Genomic DNA, 13826 nt, shown 5'->3' on the forward strand with positions numbered 1-13826 from the left:
AACAGAGCTGATAGAGATGTTTTGGTTTGGCCAAGGACTTTGTGAGCCTCATGCTCTGCCAGGGAGGAGGGGAAGCTGGGAGGAATCAGAGACAGGACACCTGACCCAAACTGACCAAAGAGCTATTCCATACCACAGCACGTCATGCCCTGGATGTAACTGGGAGTTAGCCGGAAGGGCTGGGAGACTGCAGGGTTGAAGGAGGTATCGGTCGGAGCTTGGTCGGGCTTGGGGGGCGAGTTATCGGTCAGTGGGTGGTGAGGTGTTGTATTCTGTTCCCTTGTTATTTCCTTTATCATTATTATCATTGGTGGTAGCAGTAGTGATTTGTGTTATACCTTAGTTACTAAACTGTTCTTATCTCAACCCGTGGGAGTTGCATTCTTTTGATTCTCCTCTCCGTCCCTCCGAGAGCAGGGGGAGGGCAAGAAAGGGGGGGAAGTGAGCGAACGAGTTACCTGACTGGGTTTAAACCACAACACCATGGATACTCGAGGCCCACCAATTCTCCAACAGTTTACTTATGGAGTTACTCTTAATTCAACTGTCTTATTAAACATTTTGTCTAATTTTCAAATCAGTTAAATATAAATTTCACACAAATTTGAACACTTGTAAAAGAAAACTTATGTTCAACTCTCTGTGAATGCTTGCTTAAATACAGTTCTATTATTTTGCTAATTTGTCATGTGCACTCAACCACTTGAAGAGCAACTTTTTATGTATTTGAAAAGTTAATCAGACACAGACAAAATAGTCTTCTAATGAGACACTACCTTTATAATCAACAAATTTTCAAGTATGTGAGTGTAAAGACATTCTTATTTATACATGTTCAACTGAATAGATTCTAGAATAAACACAAACTGCACATAAAGAAAAACAGATACACACTTAAGCTTCAAATTCAAACACTCCAGTACTATCTACTAATTTACATCAAAGTACTCATTACTTTTACCAAACCTGTCAGTAACTGAATCCCAACATGAAAGAATCATAAAAAGCATGCTTAAATTGTATGCAGGGTGAGAATTTTTAGTAACTTACTACAAAAAACAACTTCTAAAATTCAAATTATTACTTTCAAGTAAGAGCCAAAGAAACAAAGGAAATGTCATTACTGGAATTCAAAATTACATTTTTGCAATTTACAGAACTGTTCTTACAACTGCTTTAACCTAAATAAAATTGGACTTTCAAATGTATTTCACATTTTAAGTCAGTTTTTAAATTACTAGTGTAAAACAATTATGTCTCTTTAAAGAAGACTACATAATAGAATAGACATAACCTAGGCTAGTCTGGGAATAAGCAGAACTATTTAACTTACTAGTAAATTCTGCAATATTAGTGCTTCTGATTAAGGTGGTATTAAATGCTATTTCCAGAAAAAAGGGAGAAGAAGGGGAATTCTTAAACATTAGAAATTCAAAATAATTAACAGAAGGAAAAAAATAAATAAAAAAATACACAAAACTGAAAATTACAAACATATTAAGCTGCTTACAAACTTTTTTAACAGGGAGCATAAGGCTGCAGTCTATTTCCCTTCTATGCAGAGAAACAGAAATACACATTTATAAAGAAAAGAAATACTTAACATCCAAATGCATCTGTTTCTTTCTCCAGCATACACTGTCACCACTGAAAACACTGAAGAAACAGCAGCAATCCCAGAAAAGACAGGTAGGGTTTCGTACTGTAGCCGAACTCCGAAAAAATATTAAAAAATTGAAACAAGCGAGCATTAGGCACAAAACCCTTTTAACTTCAGGAAATCAGTTTTGAAGGAGGGTTGGGGGAGATAATCTCTTTGTCCAGGGTAGAATTCCTTGACACAAAATGCTTAGCTATAATGCAAACTCTAGGTGTTTTCACAAGAGAAAATTATCACATCGGGAGTCTCACCCGACTGTTTTATAATCACTTTAAACCAGCAAAATTACAATGATTCTGAAAAAAGAATTTGCTTCTCCCTTCCTTTGAATGCTTGCCCCCTCCCAATGTGCCAGCAGAAATGTTTAGGGACCAAATGGTGAACTGAACATTATTAGAGCTGAACTTTGATTTACAAGCCCTAAACACTAGCTCAATCTAGATCAACTTCCTGATTCACCTCAAAATCCCATGAAACCTTGTGCTATAATCAGATACAAAACACTGAATGAAAAGTGGGCAGCCAGGGGTGAGAGACAGAAGTGTTAAATCTCAAAATGGCATGATGAAATCTCACCAGAAAGATTTCAGAATCAGACTCTCCCCATAGGTAAGACAGGAAAAACTACTATAAATTAGTCCATTACAGAAGCAGTCCAAGTCATAAATCTTTGATTCCATTTACTGTTTTCCTTCTGGGACACACAGGCACCTCACAGTTACAATGAACTAGGCAATCAATAGTCCTGGTTGCAATCAATGTATCTGGTTGGTCATAGTTTACTTGGTGTTTTAGCCAATGAAGGAAAACATAACATTTCTAGAATTCTTATTTTAAAGGTTAAATGAGAAAACAATGAGCATCCCTGTGAAATCCAAGTCATCTACATTCAAGCCATCCAGGAAACTAAACCTTAGTGAACAGTTAATTGTCCACAGGTTCCCTGAAAACCTGCCTGAGTCTTCGTTTTCTTTTTATTTGGAAGAACCAGGAAGAGTTCCTCGCCTTGACCACAGATCAGTCTGGATTAGTTGTGAATATCAGGGGTTAGCAAACAAGAATCACAAAACAGAGAAAACAAGCCAAACAGCAGGGCAAAGTATGTAAAAATACCTACAGTGTGCTTAGAAATCTTAGTATTTTAATATCAGATGTACAGAAGTGATATGAGTTTAACCTAGTGTCATGAAAGAATTAAAACAAACACTTAAAATTTTGAAAACTTCACAGATCCCTCCTGAAAAGTTATTCAGCAGAAAGTTTTATAATTACATTAATACATTGAGAAGTTACTCATCTCTGAGTATGCAACTTAATTCATAAACCTAACACAAATTACATGTACTCAAATATATCCATAACAACAACCTATTATAAAGCAATCGGGGGGTTTACACCATCATAAACTCATTTACTGTTTAAGTATTCTTTTTTTCATAGCTAGCAATGTAATTAACTGTTAAAAGAACCCCAGTTAAATACTGTTTAATTCAACTGCAATACAAATATTTTACTGCTTTTTAAGAATGTACTCCTGAAATAACCACCACAATACTTCCTGAATACTGGAAAAAAATAAAAAATAAAAAAAAAATCCATCAATGTTTTTGTAGAGTATCTGCCTGCAATATAATCTTCTAGTAGCATTCTGTCATGCTCTACATAATATCAGGTAACCAAGGACCTAGGATGCTCATGCTACATCAGATGGGATCATCACTACTCATGAACAAATAATCCAAACCATTATGTTTTTCTGGTTGCTTGACATTTACTGCAGTTTAATGAAAACTGAGATTATTTACAATTACATAACATGTTTACATAATTCTCAAATTCTACTATACACAGAAATATCTTGCCCTACAATTTTAAGTGTACCATACACTTGCTGGGAAAACAAAATAAAAAAAAAAAAAACTTTAGAAAATCCTACACAAAAAGCCCACTACAGTAAGAAAACAAAAAAATACTCGTGGAGTCAGACATAAGAAAGGTCTAAGCAAATCTACATGCTCAGGGGGAATGCATTTAAGAGTTTTCCTTTTCTGAACAGACTAAATAGCCTGTACCATAAATAGTTTGATTTAAAAATGAGTGCAGCTTACATAAGCATGTGGCAGTCATCTTAACCATTTTACTGCTAGCAATACAACAGTGGCAAAAAAAGTATATAAACATGGTCAGTTCAGAATGCAGCATTTAGGAACTGATTCAAAATACCAGTAGACTTTACTACAAACAACTGCTAACAAGGCTTAAACTCAAATATTCTGTGAACTCTGTGTCTTGCAAAATCTTGGAGCAGATTCTCCTGGATGGCATGCTAAGGCACATGAAAATCAACAAGGTGCTTGGTGACAGCCAGCATGGCTTCACTAAGGGGAAATCCTGCCTGACCAATTTAGTGGCCTTCTATGATGGGGCTACGGAACTGATGGACAGGGTAGAGCAGTTGATGTCATCTACCTGGACTTGTGCAAAGCCTTCGACACTGACCCACACGATGTCCTTGTCTCTAAATTGGAGAGACATCAATTTGATGGATGGACCACTCAGTGGAAAAAGAACTGGCTGGATGGCTGCACGCAAAGAGTTGTGGTCAATGGCTCAGCATCCGGCTGGAGACCGGTAACGAGTGTTGCCCCTCAGGGACTGGTGTTGGGAACGGTCTTGTTTAACATCTTCGTTGCTGACATGGACTGTGGGATTGAGTGTGCCCTCAACAAGTCTGCCAATGGCACCAGGCTGTGTGGTTTGGTTGATATGCTGCAGGGAAGAAATTCGATCCAGAGGGACCTTGACACACTTGTAAGATGGGCTGATGCCAACCTTATGAAGTTTAACCATGCCAAGTGCAAGGTCCTGCACCTGGGTCGGGGCAATCCCAGGCACAGCTACAGGTTGGCCAAAGAAGAGATTCAGAGCAGCCCTGTGGAGAAGGACTTGGGGGTGCTGGTCGATGAGAAAATGAACACGAGCCGGCACTGTGCGCTCACAGCCCAGAAAGCCAACCATATCCTTGGTTGCATCAAAAGGAGTGTAACCAGCAGGTCGAAGGAGGTGATCCTGCCCCTCTGCTCTGCTCTCGTGACACCTCACTTGGAGTATTGTGTGTAGTTCTGGTGTCCTCAACATAAAAAGGACATAAAACTGTTGGAACAAGTCCACAAGGATGATCAGGAAGCAGGAGCACCTCCCGTATGAAGACAGGCTGAGGAAGTTGGGGTTGTTCAGCCTGGAGAGGAGAAGGCTGTGTGGAGACCTCATAGCAGCCTTCCAGTATCTGAAGGAGGCCTATAGGGATGCTGGGGAGGGACTCTTCATTAGGGACTGTAGTGACAGGACAAGGGGTAACGGGTTAAAACTTAAACAGGGGAAGTTTAGATTGGATATAAAGAAGAAATTCTTTACTGTAAGGGTGGTGAGGCACTGGTATGGGTTGCCCAGGGAAGCTGTGAATCCCCCATCTTTGGCAGTGTTCAAGGTCAGGTTGGACGAAGCCTTTGGTGACATGCTTTAGTGTGAGGTGTCCCTGCCCATGGCAGGGGGGTTGGAACTAGATGATCTTGAGGTCCTTTCCAACCCTAACTATTCTATGATTCTATAATGAACAAGTGGATACAGTACACCAATGATTATGCTCAAGAAAATTTATTCAGAACAGCCCCAAAGCAGGAATTTGCCACTGTCATGAGACTGTAACCTTTACACTGTACGTAAGTCCAGGCACATATGTATTTTCTGGAATCTATGTCGTATCACATAATAAAAAAATAAGAACAAGAGATAATAAAACATTAATGTCATAGCTACTTTTTGTCCCTCCTGAATCAAAGACTATAAATCAAAGAAAAATACTTAAACAGTCCCACCACAACCCGCTCTTCTTCTAGCATTCTAGGGACTTACCAAACCCGTACCTTTCAGACCTTTCCAGAAACCAAGAGAATTAAGAGAATTCTTCTGACAGAAAGATGGACTAAACAATGACGTATGATGTAGATTTTAACAGGAATCAATGCAGGAGAGAGACAGGCACAGGACAGGACAGAAAAGAATTGGGGGTTTGTGGGCTGGTTTTGTGGTTATTTTAAAACTGAATTCACAGAATAATAGAGGCAAACTTGTTTTGATCCTTCTCTGCCATTTCCCTAACACCACTTCCCCTTCATACACTTCTTGGAGAAACCAAGTGTGCAATCAGCAGTCACAAAGGGACTGCTTTAGTGAGTCTGGCAATAAAAACCTAATCACCAGAATAGAAAGCAGAATTTTCTCTTTGAGATAATATGGATTCCTTAAAAGATGAGAGGAGTAGAATCATAGAATAGTTAGGGTTGGAAAGGACCTTAAGATAATTCTGTTTTAACTCTCCTGCCATGGGCAGGGACACCTCACACTAAAGCATGTCACCCAAGGCTCTGTCCAACCTGGCCTTAAACACCGCCAGGGGTGGAGCATTCATAACTTCCCTGGGCAACCCATTCCAATGCCTCACCACCCTTACAGTAAAGAACTTCCTCCTTATATCCAATCTAAACTTCCCCTGTTTAGGTTTGAACCTGTTACCCACTGTCTTATCACTACAGTCCCTAATGAATAGTCCCTCCCCAGCATCCCTATAGGCCCCCTTCAGATACTGGAAGACTGCTAGGAGGTCTCCACGCAGCCTTCTCTTCTCCAGGCTAAACAGCCCCAACTTTCTCAGTTTGTCTTCTTACAGGGGATGCTCCAGCCCCTGATCATCCTCGTCGGCCTCCTCTTTTTATGTCCTTTTTATGTTGAGGACACCAGAACTGCACACAATACTCCAAGTGAGGTCTCGTGATAGAAGAGCTCTCGTGAGCTCTTCCCTCGTTTTTTCTGTTGTTTCTAGGAGAGGAATCCTCCATCACACTGAAGACATCTGTCCACTAACACTATGTTCTGACCTCTCACTAACAGGCATACGTGAGAACAAACTGCACAAGGGCTTCTGGAAATGAAAAGCCTAGACTGAACTGTACAGATAAGAAACAAACAACACAAACATGCCCTGCTCACATCTTGGGTAACATATGCTCTTAGGAGACGTGTCATGATATTTTTGTTACAACTTTTACAGAAAGTGGTCTTAGTTAGGGAAAAGCAGCTTTCGTGTTCCTCCAGAAATAGAAGTATTCTTTTGTCACAGTAACCAACAGTGTCAGTGCTGCTGATATTAGTGCCTTGCTGAGTAATAATAGAAAGATCAGTGAAGACCCCTCAGTGTCCACGCTACTAAACAAAGATGTCATCCAGTTAACAGTACTAAAAGCGTCAGGAGCTGTGGTATACAGTTGCTGAGAGCAAGTTTCTTTCTTGTCTCTGGAAAACTTTAAGCTGTTTTCTAGACAAGCCACTAATTCATTTCCCTCTCACAGACCCCTTCCTCCTATATGAAGGAATTCTATTTCAACACTTTGGTGACTTTTTGACTTTTCTTCTCTTCATACCTTCCCCCCGCCCTCTCTTTTTTCACCATAGTAGAAGATCATTTCTAAAGACAGACCAAAAGAGTTGATCTTACCTAGGTCTCACTTAGGTCTAAGGCTACCTTCAGCCTCATTTACCTCAACTCCCAAATCCTGGAAAGGACTGGCAGGTAGAACATTTGCTTGACTTGGAGCTCTTAAAGCAACAGAAGCAGTTACTGTATCTAGAGAGAGGGCTTCAAAAGCAAAGAGGCAGATTTCATTTAAGGCTACATTCTGTCATTTATAAACTTAACTCTACTGCAACAGACACAGTACTAAGTGCTTTCCCCCTCTCTCCCCTCTTCCTTTAAGGTGGATATTGTAAGAAAACGACAGTAGGATAATATGTTTGTTACAGAAAGTACTAATAAGCTCAAACCAACATATAAGGAAGCTGGATGTGAGCTTATCCCACTGTCACTACCTGCTACTAAAACCAGTACGCACCAAAGGCTTCAATACAGAAGCAAGAGTACAGAACTGCATACATCACCCTTAACAATTACTCAGAAAGCTCATAAGCTCACAACACATGAAACATTACCACACCAGCAGTGAGATATGTTTTGAAATACCTGTATAAAACACTGATGCTCATGAAGGAACAGCAAGCAAGCTTTTGTAACCGCATTTTCACAATGCTGTCCTAACAGCAGGAAATGAAGCAGAGACCCAAACTAAAATAACTGTTACCCCATGTTGCCCATTTAAGACTTACGAGCTGCAAAACCCATGCTAATCTACAAAAGCACTGACAAAAATGTCTATTTTTACATATAATTTCATTTAAGTGTTCTGATTTCAGTTGCTTGGCAATTTCAAGATAACTAAAAGCACATCTGCACAGTGCTAGATCATCCAGCAGCCGAAACCTGATTTGTACCAGAAAAGGACATACAGTGGCATTCAGTAGAACTACCCCAAAAATAGTAAAGTTTCTGCCACCTCCAAGTCAGCAGCAGGAAGAAAGATATTTCATGTGAAAGGGCTTGCTAATAGAAACATATCCTATTAACATCTCTGGAGCAAACAGGAAGCAACACAGTGAAATTGTACCAAGTTAATGCTTCCCCTTATCTGGACATGTCATTTCTGATCTGCCATTAGCAGGATTACAGTGAGAATTACTATTGCATCAAGACAATCTTAAGAATTTCCAGAAAGACGGCAAATAGACTTCAACAGCAATGCTCCACAGGAGACTTAATGCCCAGCTTACTAAGTTTGCAAGCTGATCTTCAAAAACATCAACACAAAAGCCAATTTTTATATTGCTATTATAACTTGCATAATATGCAGGTAAAAAAGAAAAAACACCTAACAAACAAAAAAACACAAGCAAAACTGTATCCACCCCCTCTACTTGCTCTGAATTATTACTGATCCCATGTCCAATGCCAAAAAACAAAGAAGAAAACAAATCCATATTTTTTTCAAGTGCTAGGAATAAAAGCCTACAGGTTGAGTTAAGCCAAAGCATACAAACTGACTACAGAACAAAAGAAATAGTTATACCAATGCAGCAAATGCTATGGCATGCATAGAACAAAGCAAGCCAATTGCCAGGTATCTTCAGGAAGTTACGACATTTTAAACCAGTATGAATTGTTCAAACAAGTGAGACTTCAGGAAAGTTAACTCAGAACATAACAAAGAAAAGTAAAACTGATACTACTGCTGCTGTGGAACTCACTACCAAGTCTGATAAGAAGCAGTCGGCAGTGAATACGTTTTAGAAAAGTATCAAATTTTTTTTCTGCCACAACATCCAAGACATATAATATGATTTTGTTTTTCTAAAAGTATCCCTAGATCACCCATGGTATCAGAGAAATTGATCCATTTTCCAAATTAACACACTTTAGTGGATACATAATTTCATCTGAGAGCAAGTATTTCATTAAAGCATACTGTATGTAGAACACAACTGACTGAAGTTGCTGAAAGGTGTTTTTAAGGAAACATATTTAATTCTCCAACAGCAAGCCCACATGAAGGTAGGAAAACATCTATACTTGAGCTGTGACAGTCAGGTTATTAAAAACTAACTGTAGCAGAACAACCTTTACATCTTTCTATAGCTTATGAAGCCACTCTGCTTATTACTACCCACTGAAAAAAAGCAAAAGCATAAGTAATTTTCCTTACTATAGAGCTAGGTTAGGATAAAACCTGAAGCATTTTAAAAGCATTGAAGATGCTTCAATTCAAATTCAAGCCACAAATAAAATAAAGCCCACCTGGAATTCAAGAACTAATGCTTCTTAAGAACACAAAGCTCCACATAACCTTAACAGAGACGACATTTTTCACTTTTAGACTATGGTGCTGTGCTGTCCATTATGAAACAGCACCTGAAGGGGGAGAAATACTTAACATAGTAATCAGCGGGGTGTAAGCATATGGAAAGGTTAGTTTCACGCAACATTAAACGGACACACACACAGGGTGGGACCTATCTAGTATAATTAAACTTCAAAAAGAAAAAGTACAAAAAAAACCCCCCAAACATTAAGAATTCACTGCCCATCTTGATCTGTATGGCTTATTAGCAACACTGTAACTTTGTCTTCTTATTACACACTGAATTTTGCCAGATGCATTTCAGCTTCTCAGGTCAACAAAAAGGCTCCAGTGATATTTTTTTCTGATAGTTGCGCATGAGTATAGTTGACTCTAATACCACAGTGCCAGCACTGACCAACACACCAGAAGTCGCTAACTATCCACATCACACAGAATATGACACACTTAAATGCATACTCAGTACTACAAAACCATCTATGCTACTAAACTGGACTTTGATCTTTTTCTCAAGCTGAAGAGACAAATTCAGTGTTACTAGCATATTCACAATATGAAAGCCATTCAAAGGACAACTTTGATACTTCCAAGTACCAGTTAAGAATCTATTCTAGAAACATTTTCAACCAACACCTTCAATATTTGCATACATAAGCCTAAACAAGTATTTCAAAACTCTCAGCCTTCCATTTAGAAAGAATGTTTCACACATGCAAATTTGCACCATGACATCACCACACATTCAACCTCAACAAAATGATTCTTGGTCTTTCACAAGAACAAGACAGCTAATACCACCCTTCACACAGCATTTTAGTCTACTATGCCCATACAGAAATAATACTCTACAGACAGTTTACACTATACACATAACTGAAGGATAGCCCCGACTTAGAAAACAAAAACAAAAAAAGAGACAAATACCACCAGAAAAGTTTGGCAGGGATTTGAAAGTAATACCCTAGTATCATTTTAGGCACTAGGCAGCAACAATTTCCAGTTTAGCCTTACTTTTCCGTTTGAGAAAACACAGTAATAGGAACAGGAAAAAATACTGCAAAACCGCAAGTCAGTTATTTCTTCTACCTTGTAAATTAAAACACTTAGTCCAAAATGTGCGTATGAAAAAGCATGAGGCTTTGTACAAACTGTTAGTTTCACTCTCCATTTGTCACTTGCCTTATAAAGGCACCATGTAACAAAAATAACTCACTGCACATACATTTATGTGTGTACACAGGTACATACTTACCAGGTGCTACACTTACTTCAGCTTACAGCAGTAGAAAAAGCGGCACCATACAGACACTCCTAGAGCAGAATGTGTCATACCAGAGTTGAGTTGGATGACTAAGCGTACACAATAGAGCTGATATTACCCAAAAATTACTGGATTTGGTCATTTACTCAACATTTGGATCAGCACTAAAATATCGAAGGCTTCTACTTGTAGTATTAGCGATTTTACTGAAACACTGCAGCTCTACAAGTAAAGATCTGAACTATCATCCCACTAAAAAATCAGCCATTTGAAAAATAACTCAAAAAAACATCTTAAGTTTCATATTTATTATGTACTGCAGTACATAAAGAAACAGGTAAATCCTACCCCAACCAAGAATACTTTTGCAGGTCATACTTTGAGGCTAGTTATGCCATTTAAAAATACATACAAAATGAATCATAACACAAACCAGGAGGAAGCATATACAGTCCAGTGCAACCAAAACTTCATTTAAGCACTACATAATTTCTGAGAGGGTACAGAAAGAGACAAGCTATTACTGACTAACCTTAAGAATCACATTAATGTATGGTCTTGGATGACTTCAAAGAAATCCGTTACCATTAGGATTACTGTTTACTATTACTCCTCTGCAACTCGGCAGACAGATACCAGCACAGGCATACCACCAGAGCTGGGTGGAAGAGAAGACACATTTTCACACCTATTCAACTTGTCTTGCCTTCCTTGAGATGACAGCTAATGAAAGGAAAAAGAAGCTATGATGAGATCCAGGAAACAAGAAAGAATGGACACAGATCTCACCATACCCTGTTTACATTTATCTGCAATCATTTATAGTAAAGGTTATGACCCAAGCCAGACAAAACCACAATATAATAGTTTCATACTAAGCATCCATCACACTTATCCAACTCACTGTACCTAAACCAAAAGTTTTATGATTAAAGAGAGGCTTAAGTGCTGATTTTGTTATTCTTTACTACTGTGTGTAAAATCTGACACATCAGTAATTTTATGGATGAACTGAGACAGTCTATATGTACATTAATAGCGGCTGTTACAGCATTCTTCAGATTGCTGCTATCAACTAACACCTTTCACAAGACAGGACAAAGGGCAGGCTTTAACAAATGTTGTGAAATACTTTATTTTTAAGAATTCTGTTTGTCTCTCACTACTAAGAGGAAATGAATGTAACATTTCTTCTTTTTACATGAAATATGTTAACTGAAAATATACTGGAAAAAGGGCAAAAGAAAGTATTGCTCTTCTCCCAGATCTGGAAAAGAAAAGCTAACAGAACAGACACTGACCTTTGACCATGTGGGCTCTACCTGTAAATTTTAAGAGTTCTTTCATGTAAAGCTCTCTGAAAACCAAACTTGTCCATTGTGGACCTGCTACAGAACATGAGCCTATGTACAATTACTACTCAATTCTGTAACACCAGCACTAAACAGGCGCCTATCACTACATCAGCAGGATGGGTTGGCATGGAAGAGGGGGAAAGGAAACCTACTGCACAATATCAAGCTGAAAAAAATCCTAAAAAGTACTTATAAAAAAATCATAAAAGCATTATAAATAGCTATCTTTTAAGCTAATTTATTTATCTAATATTTACTGTATTCATCAGCTATAAAGACATCAATAGACTATTAACAGCATCTTCAAATTAGTTATCACTGAAACCTTCAAAGACAGTTTTACACATATTTTACTGAACATAGTGCCTTGCTTTCAAGTTTTTCCATTACCTTCCAGTGTGACATCCTCAGGCCATTCCCTATTTTTGGTGAAAGGGATTCTCTACCAAACTCCCAAATATAGTTATTCTCAAGCCACCTAAGCAAATGCCTTTCCTCTTGTTTTCTCCTTGCTAAAGCAAGGGAATGAACAGCCAATATCACATTACAAGTCGTGTTTGAACAAGGGGAAAACACACCAACCACACACGCTAGTACTGCAATAGTATCAAGCCATAAAAGTAGCCTCCTTTCACCATATCCACCTATATTTAAAAAACAAACCAAGATAAGACCCAAGCTATTCTTCCCAACAGCCAACACAAACAACGGATTAGACCTCAAATCTGACCTAAAGACAAGACTCTGGACAGAACATAACTAAGGCCTTGCTACCTTTGAGGGCCTTCTAACTCTAAGGCAGAAGCCAAGCCACATCAGCAGCATCGTCATATCGCAGTCAACACGCCGAAGAGGCAGTGGCAGCTCTTTCACCTGTGAGTTTACTCGGTTTTTATGCCTTTGCTACACAGCAAAAGCAGCATCTGCGGCCCAGCACACATCACAGCCCCTGCTAAGCAGACTCCCGCACAGGATCTCCGGGCAGACACCCTTTCCGACGGGCTTCAAAACACAAAGACCAAAGTTTTCCCTGCTCGCTGCGTGGGAGCACGGCAGCAAAACAAGCGCCAGGATCAACACCAGCACCCACACCAGCACACTCCCATCACCACACCCCTGCCCCGGCCGACTCCGCGGGCACCCCCGGCCCACGCCAGCTCACTCTCCCCGCGGCAGCCCGTCTCCCCCCTACCCCATCTGTCCAGGGGGGGTGCGGCTCACCCCACAGCCGGTTGGAGCGAGGGGGACAGCGCGGGGGTATCACCCCCACCGACAAACACTCTGTCCCTGATGGGACACCCCGGGCAGCAGGGCAGCCCTGCCCACTCCCCAGATTCACCCCCCCGCACCTCTCCCGCTGCTTTCCCACCCTTGTCCCGGGGCCTGCCCCCTCACCGTGCTGCGCTGGGGGCTCGGCTCCGGCGGCGGCTGCATGCCCGCTCGCCCGCCCGGCCCTTCGGCTCTGCCCCGGGCCTCTGGGACGGCGAACGTAGGGGAAGGCTGCGGGACGGAGAGGGGGGGAGTGGTGGACGGCACTCGAGGAGGTGCCCCGCGAGGCCCCCCCCCGCTCCTCCTGAGCGATAAGCCGGCGGGGAGGTGGGGGAGAGAAGGAACGGGAGAGGGGAAGGAGGGCCCCCCCGGTGAGGGCGCCTGGAGCGGGGCAGGGGGAAGGGGAAAGGGAAGTGGGGAGGGGGAATCTCCGTGTGGCACCTGATCTCTGAGAGGGGATGGGGGGGAGGGAACAGGGG

The 13826-nt window shown here is 40.6% G+C and overlaps 1 protein-coding gene across 6 annotated transcripts in view; it reads right to left on the reverse strand.

The window, feature by feature from the left end:
* Positions 1-13594, reverse strand: part of TAB3 (TGF-beta activated kinase 1 (MAP3K7) binding protein 3) — a 51160-nt gene extending 37566 nt beyond the window's left edge. For 3 of the 6 annotated variants that reach the window (XM_061453335.1, XM_061453334.1, XM_061453333.1), the window contains exon 1: positions 11309-12018. The gene's annotated coding sequence lies outside the window, so the exon portion shown is untranslated. Of the gene's footprint in view, positions 1-11308; positions 12023-13473 lie in introns of those variants that run through there. The other 3 variants (XM_061453332.1, XR_009743398.1, XM_061453331.1) reach the window with 3 other exon arrangements.
* Positions 13595-13826: the final 232 nt, after the last annotated feature.

Source organism: Pezoporus flaviventris, unplaced genomic scaffold (genome assembly GCF_033815535.1).
Source record: "Pezoporus flaviventris isolate CSIRO_AGI_PZ_B2104156 unplaced genomic scaffold, CSIRO_AGI_Pfla_v1 ptg000015l, whole genome shotgun sequence".
NCBI lineage: Eukaryota > Metazoa > Chordata > Aves > Psittaciformes > Psittacidae > Pezoporus > Pezoporus flaviventris.